Raw genomic sequence first — 9,630 nt, forward strand, 5'->3', positions numbered from 1 at the left:
TTGTTGATTATTAAAATGGCTATACTTAATTTCTTCATTATTGATTGAACGTATACTTTTTTTACCGTTTAAATGTGCAACTCTGCTTCCACAGAATAGTCTGTGAAACGTTGTGGGATAATTTTCTGATGGGGTTGTCTTTAGGCAATGAGATACTGTAGTGTTGGCACCGATACGCTAAATGAATTACTATTATCATTCTAGCTATTCTTTTTGCATTCTTGAATGTGACCCCCAATTTTTGTTTTTCAACAAAGCTGAACTGCCAGCCGCTGGTGTAGAGCAGAGGCAGAAGAAACAAGAACAGCAAACTGCAGTGAGACAAGTGCAGGGCCAGACCCAGCAAAGCTGAGCCAATTGTAAGAGGTCAGAGGGAAGCTGAGAACACATGCGGACAAAGGCGTGGGTGATGTCTTATGGGACAATATGTAAGCCATGCACAGCCTAATTCAAGCAGAGCAAATACGGATTGTGGACCCAACCGCTCAAAGAGAGTATTAACACAGCGGTTAGCCTGAGCTGAGGAGATAAGACAATGGGCCTCATTAAGAGGCTGGCGGTAGTCTTGCCTGTATTACAGGCACGGCTGCCGCCGGTATTCATTTTTTTACGGTGCCGAGAAAAGGGAAATTCCCGGGTCATTACGACCTTGCCAGACCCGGTAATTGCAGTTTTCTGAGTGACGGAAGTAATTCTACTGTCATGTTCTTCTCGCAGGTGCCGGTCCGCCCGCCAGGTCAGACCTGTTGGGCAGATGGGCACCCACAAGCAGGACCTGTAGTTTGGCGGTGCAGTAGCAACGGTGCCGGTAGCTTACCAGCACCGTTGTTACCGTACTGCCATGGTTGAATGAGGCCCAACGAGCCTAATGGGTACCGGAGAGACTGGAGGAATAAAGGGAGAAAGGAGTTCCTGCCAACTTTGAAATACAGTAAACGTGATAAAGATACTAAGATAAACAGGCAAATTAAAGTACATTCTGGTTCTTCGAGTCATTCTCCAAGAAGGCTGCAGAATACACAATGTGAGAGAAAGAGATACGATCAGAACACAAAGACATTTCCATAGTATTCTGTGAACTCTATTACATATATTAAATTATCAAACTAATAATGGGGAAATAAGAGGCTTTATGAGAGAGAACTCACTGATGTATGTAGGTAAAGTGTAGAAAAGGAACCAAAATACTCAACCTAAAGTCAAACTTAAGAATAGAAAAAAACTATAAATGCTGCATTTGCGAAGTGTCTCATTAAGCATTAAGCCCTGAGCCGTGGGGGCATTACAGAGTCAGGTAATGCCCCCGCGCTGAGGTGCTTGTTGCTATTAGTACCGCGCCCCACAAGACTGGGCTATCCGTGAGTGTCTGTTGCCCCCATACCCCACCATGAGTTTCTGTGCATCCCCATGCCCCCGTGAGTGTCTGTGCTCCCCCATGCCCCCCGTGAGTGTCTGTGCTCCCCCATGCCCACCGTGAGTGTACTCCCCCATTCCCCCCATGAGTGTCTGTGCTCCCCCTTGCCCCTTGTGAGTGTCTGTTGTGCCCCCTTGTAACCTTGCCCCCCTGTTAGGTCTGTGTACCCCCTGCCCCCTTGAACTGCCTTCTGCCCCCCCCTCCACTAACCCCTCTTCTTTTGCCACCTTCCTACTCCTCACCCCACTATCTTTCGCCCTTCTCTCATTCTTCCCCCCAATTAGCACTTACTCTTATCATTTGTTCCCATGACTTTTGAATGCAGCTTGTCTGTCTCTCCTCCTCCCCCCTCCTTGTCTTCTCCTTCCCCCCCCACCCCTGCTCTATTAATTTGTCGCTGACAAATTTGCACTGTAGCACGGTGTGTGTGTGTGTGTGTGTGTGTGTGTGTGTGTGTGTGTGTGTGTGTGTGTGTGTGTGTGTGTGTGTGTGTGTGTGTGTGTGTGTGTGTGTGTGTGTGTGTGTGTGTGTGTGTGTGTGTGTGTGTGTGTGTGTGTGTGTGTGTGTGTGTGTGTGTGTGTGTGTGTGTGTGTGTGTGTGTGTGTGTGTGTGTGTGTGTGTGTGTGTGTGTGTGTGTGTGTGTGTGTGTGTGTGTGTGTGTGTGTGTGTGTGTGTGTGTCAGAATTAGCACTCACCACTAGCCAGTGACGAGTAATATTTGACACTTGGCAATTGAGAAATGGTGTGTTTTATGAATGTGGACAATTGATGGGGTGGGGGCTTTTCATAACTGGCTTATAGCAGGCAATTTAAAATGTTTACCCCTGTGTAACTAATGCTAAGTGTGATTGGTAATTGTCTGACGTGTTGAGGCTGCTCCCTAATCCTTATCACTCTGTGGGATGGCACAGCTCCAGCTTTCCTGTCATCTCCTGATGGTGTGCACATGAAATGGAAGATATGTTATCAAGCATGCCTCGCCTTGGTCCTGCCTACTCAGAGCATCCCCAAGGCACCAGCACAGTCAGCTTCATCACACTGGCAATGATTTGGAACAGTTCATGAATGCATCTGTAAAACAGTGGCGTCCCTAAAGCAGCTGTTCCCCATCTTATAATTGCAGACAGACACAATATATTCTGCTTGGTCTGAAGAGCCATACTCTCAATATCACATGGGCATTATGAGCATACACAGGTGTGTGTATTTTTACAGACAAAGGCTTCCTGTAAAATCAGTCACTGCAAAAAGAGGTCATGTACATGGCTGCTCACTGCATCTGTGAGATGGAGCCACCTACTCTGCTCATCCTTGCTCTCCGCTCATCCCTAATGCATGCTGAACCCCAACACACTACCCGTCACGGAAAATCTCCTAATGGCTGCCCTGTCGATAAGTTCCGATATTTGTAACAGTCCTGCTATGAAGTGTCTTAAATCCTGTCTTTCAGGTTCTGCTTACACCAGATACTTACCTAAAGCCATGACAATTACAAAACCTGGGCAACTGCAGGTGCCAGTAGCATAAAGGATGGGCAGTTTAATAATTGGGTGCTTGATGGCCCCTAGGCCTTTGAATTTAGTGTAGGCCCATAGATATGTGTAGGCTCTCTGTCACAGAAATAGGGATGGGATGGCATCAGGGGCTTCTGGTGGGTCTTGGGTCTTGTGGCAGCCAGTGAATGGTGACAGGATATTAGTTTCATGGCCAAGGTGGTAGCAGCATAGTGTCATCCCAGGGAGTTCACCGTTGCTGAAAGGGTTTTGTGGGGCCACTTGGAATGCTGAGAGTGTGACCAGTGTGAGTGTTTTGTCAATGTCAGTTGTAGCTTGTCTGCTGAGCAGTGGATGTACTTCTCCAACCTACCTGTAACTACATTTGAAGGACTACAAATACATCTGCAATCAAGGAATTCCTGAGTGGCTCTGGAACATGGATACACCTTGTCACCTTGGTAACGAGGGGCTTTATCAGGGGTGGACTGGGAACCAAAAGAGGCCCTGAAAATACTTTCAAAGTAGCCCCATATTACAGAATTTAAGCAAGCCCAACCCTTTTCCTATGGTACAATGTGAACATTAAATACAAAAGAGGCCTACCGGGAAATCTCCAGAGTACCCTTTAGGCCAGTCCAGCCCTGGGCTTTATAAAACCAAGCACTTGTGTGCAAGGGAGCAGCCTAACGTGGACATTTGCTACTCTTCAAAGATTAAAGGAAGACATTGGTCCCTCTGGATATGAGCCGATAGCATGTCCATCATGGCCCCAAAATCCAAACCTGATCCAGCCTAAAAAGTACATTCCTCCAGTTCCTGCTCTAGAAGCATCACCATACCAGCAAGTGAATTCACTGGTGCTTTCAGAGGTGGAGCTGCCTGGGGTTAAAGGTGCACTCATCCGCACCTTTGGGCCAGAGCTGTACTTGGGGATGGCAGGCAGGGAAAAACCTGCCACTAGTAATTACTGCTTGCTTATTTATTGGTAAAACCTATGTGGCTGCCATCAGTGAAACCTTGTACCGGGCCTCTCAGGAGAGCAAGTTGAGAGATGGGGACAAGTTGTGGGTTTTGCATATTTCCTAATTGTGGTTAAAGGCAGCATCTCAGGAAAGAGTGTGAGCAACACAGAAGGCATTCCTCCGAAAAGCACTCAGGCTCTGTGGAATGTGAGTGTGAGATGACGACAATGGGTGAAGGTTAGGGGGAGGCACTAATTTAAAGTTCCCAGGCTAACGGGTGACTGGCAAAGTGCCATGAAGTGAGAGCAGGGTTTGAAATGTTTTGAGTGGATGGCTACTGGCCAACATTTAAGGGGCCAAGAGCGTGGGTAATGGGCTGTTTGCAGAGGAGGAAGACATGTAGGCTGATAAAGCATTCAAGGGCTGAGAAAAAAGCTGAAATGCAACCACTGAGAGGCTATGGGAGGGTGAGAGATGTGGTCGATGGGCTGATTATGAAAGGTTTAGTGTAAGGACTGGTGCCAGAGGTCTCAAGGCTAAGGGGTGAGAGAGAAGGGCTGGGGAAAAACGATGAGGTTTTGAGGTCTAAGTGTTAAGAGGATGGACAAAGTAAAACACCAAACTGGATTTGAAATACAGAGGAGAACATATTTAAAAACTGCTGTGAGAATAAGGAGCTGAGAGCCAGGGGCAAGGGATCAAGTGTGAAGTGACAGAGGGTCAAGAGTGAAAGGCCAGAGGAGCCAGCATTACCCAAATCCATGGCTCAGAGAAGAGGAGTCAGGATAAAAGGGTAATAGGGCAAGGGAACCAATTGCAGAAAGACAGAGGAGTAAAGGAATCCATGTTAAAGGGCAGAGGATCCAGCATTAAAGGGAAGAGGAGCCAACAGTATAGGACTGAGGGACCAATAGTAAAGGCATTTGTGACCATGGATAAAGGGCAGATGGAGCAAGGGTAAAGGGCAAAGGGTCAATGGCTTAAAGCCTGAGCAAACAAGGGTAAATGATAGAAAAAGAAGGGATGAGTGAGATGGTAAAGGGTTCAGGATGAAACAATGAGACCCATGAGTGAAATACTAAGATCATAGGCTTTTGCTGCACATGTCCCTTCCCATCCGTACCGAACACTGCCTCTTGGATCCTGTACCTTTCAACTTTCCTTTATTGTGGGCATATCACATACCTGTGATTCATTTTAATCCTCCCAGTATGCCTCATGACTCCCGTTGACTTCAATAAATTACCATTTTAATCGGTATTGACTTTAATGGGGTCACACACAAAACATTTGACTTTGGCCTCCTTGGAAACTCAATAGGATGAGAGTAATGGCTGCTACTCACCTCCTCCTTCCATACAACCCTCCAACCACACATTATCAGCTCCCCTTGCAACTCTGCTCAGCGCTCACTACCCCACCCTGTCACACCAAACATCCTGTTACCCACTCCAAACCATTCCCTGATACCAATGCCCCTTCCAATCACACCACCTCCCTGACCGGCGAAGGGGTAATCTTATTTCTGTAGCTGGGAGCTGGTCCAGCCCAACAAGCTCTCAATTTACACAAGTAATAGTCTAGCTAGATGGCCTATCTCATCTGCTTATGCATGCACAGCTTCTGCAGTGAAACAGCAACCATTTGTTATGAAGGACCCCCATTACACAAGTTAAACGGTGTGTAGAGATGAAACGTATAGTGCCTGAAGATGATTTCTACAAGGTTCACATGCACAAGAGACCAGGTATACCAAGTTAGTAAGATGAGATTCACCTTCACAGTGGACATTCTAGCCTTTGGAGTAATGATGAGCTGCGTCAGGATGAGGGAAGATGTGTTGTTGAAAAATGCCACAGGTACCATAGAGCTGAACTCTCTGGAAGCCTACAGAGTAGAAACATGACCTGCAGGTAGGAGTGTAAGGCCAGTAGTTATTGGCCTAGTGAGTGACTGACTGTAGGTGAGAATGACTAACATCTAACTCTCACGCTAAATCCCACAATACTCCACAATAACACCCGCACCCGCCTCACTGTCTTAGAAAACATGCATGACATAATTCAACAATTTGATATTTGTCATCGATGATGCCATTTGTGATGTCATCTTTGATGGGCTGGGTGTTAGTCTGAGCAGTGCACTGTGGGGGTGCAGGTTAGCTTACCATAACTGGTGAATTTCTTTGTTTTTTCGATTTGCAGCGCACCTTTAACAACGTTTTTTCTCTTCATTTCAAAAGTTTTTATGAGAGCAAATTCACAATAATGGGCCTCATTCTGACTTTGCTGGTATCCTGTCGGTACAGCCGTCAGGATAACGGCAAATGAAGATATCAGTCCCAGCATACAGGTGCCGGTGTAACAGTGTAAATCCCCATTCATGGAGTCCCAAAGGGCTCCATGAGAGTATTTGCCGTCATTATCAGCACTGGCAATGCCGGTGCCGGGAAAAGGGCTTTTTTGCCGATAGGGCACCTGGCTAACCTCCAGCTTTTAGATGGAGATAACCCATGTGAGTATATGGCCCTTTGGATAGTGTGCATGCAATCGATGGGGATGCAGAATAACTCTGACACCAAATAATCAAACCAACTCAGGAAGATGCTGCAAAGGTTGCTGTTTTATTAACAATTATCTAAAACAGGGAATTACAACGGACATGAACGGACGTTCGCTTGAGCTCTCAGTGAATGTATCATAAAAATATATTTATATACCAAAAAATAATCATAAGTGATGTCATACTTCATGGCAATGAGAAAAACCTATGAGGGATTGTGATAGGATAAAGGGGAACATCTAAGTATACTTTCTGTAGGGACTGGGATTGTGATTTGATATCTACTGTCAGGTGGACAAATTATGCCTTCCTCTAAAACATGGCATCTTCAACAATATTAAGTACACAGTATATCATTGGTCTTCAAACTATAAGGCCCTTCGTTATTCAGCCCTCTATAATTGGTTGGCATGCTTGTGCCATGTCTGCAACATTCGGTTCACTTAGCAGCACGCAAGCTGAGACCCAGATGCCAGGAGGTGGACTTCACTTTACCTCCCTACCCAATTAGCCCATCATCTCTCATTGCCCGTGCCTTCTGCCATGAAAATTGTCTTTGAACTTGGCCTTGCAGAGTATTCTTGTCTCTGGGAATATAAGGGAGTGCGAGCATGCACTATCATTGTTCTAGAATTCCACGCTCAACTCTATTTCCATCCTTGGCTAGAGTGACATGAGACCATGATTTTGTTCATTTTGCAGCATTTAAAGGGCTTAAACAAATACAACTTGACACGCATGGTATTCTTTCTTTGCACCTTAGCAAAGGATGATTCAGCTTCTCACGCTCACTGCCTTCAAGTATAGATAACCGCCTTGGCTGCTTCAAGTTTGGTACCAGGCCAGACAGCCTCGTCATTCGTATCCACAATCTCAGCTAATTCTTGCTGCAACACAGTTCTCTGCCTTTCCTCTCCATGGGTCCGGGCTTACTAATTTCATGAAACTGATGTTCAGCTTCTAGACAATGGTGGCTTCACCTGCAGTCTATTCACTACGTATAGCCAGCTTCTATGATTACTTAATCTACTTGCGTTGTAGCATCTGTACAGTTATTGAACGGCTTGCAATTTCTGCAGTACGTCACACACATGGAATATTCTTCTTGCATATGAAAGTTTATTCACTTCCTAACTTCGTCATCAGTTTCTATAAGGTCCATGCATTCTTTTAAGCCAGTATTCTTATGGTGTCATGCTTGTCTTCCGTGACATCACCAGCTCTTCTTTTGCTCTTTTTCATATTCCTTCTGGGAGTTCCTCCCTCAGATTATCATCTCTTCGGGATACATTTGATAGGGTTTTCTCAGAGGGTATCTTCTTTCGAATATTCGCTGTGGTATGGTCACAACTGCTAGTGTCAAGCATGGCACAATCTCAGGCTTCCAACATACAGGAGGAAGGGCGGGGGGATTTCCTGTAGGGGCGTGCATCTGCTCCTCTATACAGAAGGGTCAAGTCCTAAAAATTCAAGTGCCAGACTCAACAACAAATACAATGGGATGTGACGTCACCAGAAATTAGCATATCAAGGTGAAATATGCACATTTCATTAAATTGGCTTTGCATAACCACCCAACTTGCACAGGAAGAATGGCATTTGCCTTTCATAAAATTAACACACACAAAACCAAGAGAGGATATCTTCTCATAGTGTTTTTGAAAACGTTAAAAGGTGTGCATGTTTTAAACTCCAAAAACCAATTCAAATGTTTACCCTGGGACATGCAGCACCAAAATGGGACATTTCACCTTTAGTTGTTTGTTATTTTTCTTCAGGTTATATAGTGCAGTAGTGAAGTGTCCGGCCTGCAAACCTGACAACTGCATTTCCATACCAGAGGTAGGCTTTAATGCATAAATTCAAACAGGACATACAATGTTTCTCATTTTAGCAGGGTGGGACTGAGTCCACCCTCTGAAAAAAGTGGGTGGACTCCATCCCCCCGCGTGTACCTTCGACTTGAGCTCTGTCTATACAGGTGCCCCATCGGCAAAACTGGAGTCGGCCTGTCTCGTAAAGTGCCAGTATTCCTGAATACCAGCACTTTTTTACCAGACTGGCTGGCACAGAATGAGGCCCAATGTCCCATTAACAATGTTTTTTCATTGAATTTCAAAGTATTTATTGAAGCAACTTAACCATAACATTGCTTTAATAATGTTTTCACTGAATTTCACAGGTTTTCTTAGGACAACTTAACCATAGCATTTAACAAAGTTTGTTTCCCTGAATTTCAATGTTTTTTTTACAACTACAGATGTTTCCGCATTTTATGTAAGTTATTAATAGTTACACTTTTAATATATACGCAAGATCACTAACGCTCCTTAAACAACTTGGTATAGCCAGTCCGGATATACTTTCTTTCTGTGGCATGGAATTTTTTACTGGCTAGGAGTACCTATATGGTAATACTGGCATATATTGGTGTTTATGTACTAGCATATGTTGTAGTGAAAGGCATAATAAAAAAGCATTAGAAAAGGATTCTGTGCACTGTCATGTCCTACAATACTATACAAACTTGATAGCAAACTGTGCAGCTTTTTAAACAGTTTTTCACAGAATGTGCTATAATGAAGGTGTGTAGGAGACCCATCAAATCTGGGGGTGCCAGGATACACCTTGGGACTTATTTGTTTACTGTGTTTTAGTCAAAGAACTCGACTTTTCCCAAAATTAAAATAGCAGTACGTATATTGGGGGTCATACCGAATTACCTCAGCCCATCACTGGGAAACCCCAAATAACGAATTTCGAGAGCCCCAATTCACCATATATATGTGGAGGGGTGGGTTAAGTTAATAAAAAAGGTGGAGGGGTATATTGCAGGAGTTGCAGGGGTGGCCCCCGCCCCACCGCATATATGTGTGGTGAAATGGGGTAAAATAAAAACAAATTCAGTATTTTGGGTTTCAAATTTGTTTTTCAACATGTTCCGATAGAACCCTCTAATGGTATGAATTTAAAAGACATGGAACAGTGCTTCGTTGGTTTAAATGTGCTAATCACTGGCAATCGAAAAATCAGCAGTCCATAATTTAATTGGACAAAATCTCATCCCTGTTGACATTTAAAATTATACTTTGTCAAGTAAAGTAATGATGTAGACCAGTGAAGTAATGCAGGACACCTAGTCAATTTTTAAACCTCCAACAAAATAAGTGAAATACCCTCACCCCATGCATCGGCA

This window comes from Ambystoma mexicanum, chromosome 10 (assembly GCF_040938575.1).
Source record: "Ambystoma mexicanum isolate Mex_15411 chromosome 10, UKY_AmexF1_1, whole genome shotgun sequence".
Classification (NCBI taxonomy): domain Eukaryota; kingdom Metazoa; phylum Chordata; class Amphibia; order Caudata; family Ambystomatidae; genus Ambystoma; species Ambystoma mexicanum.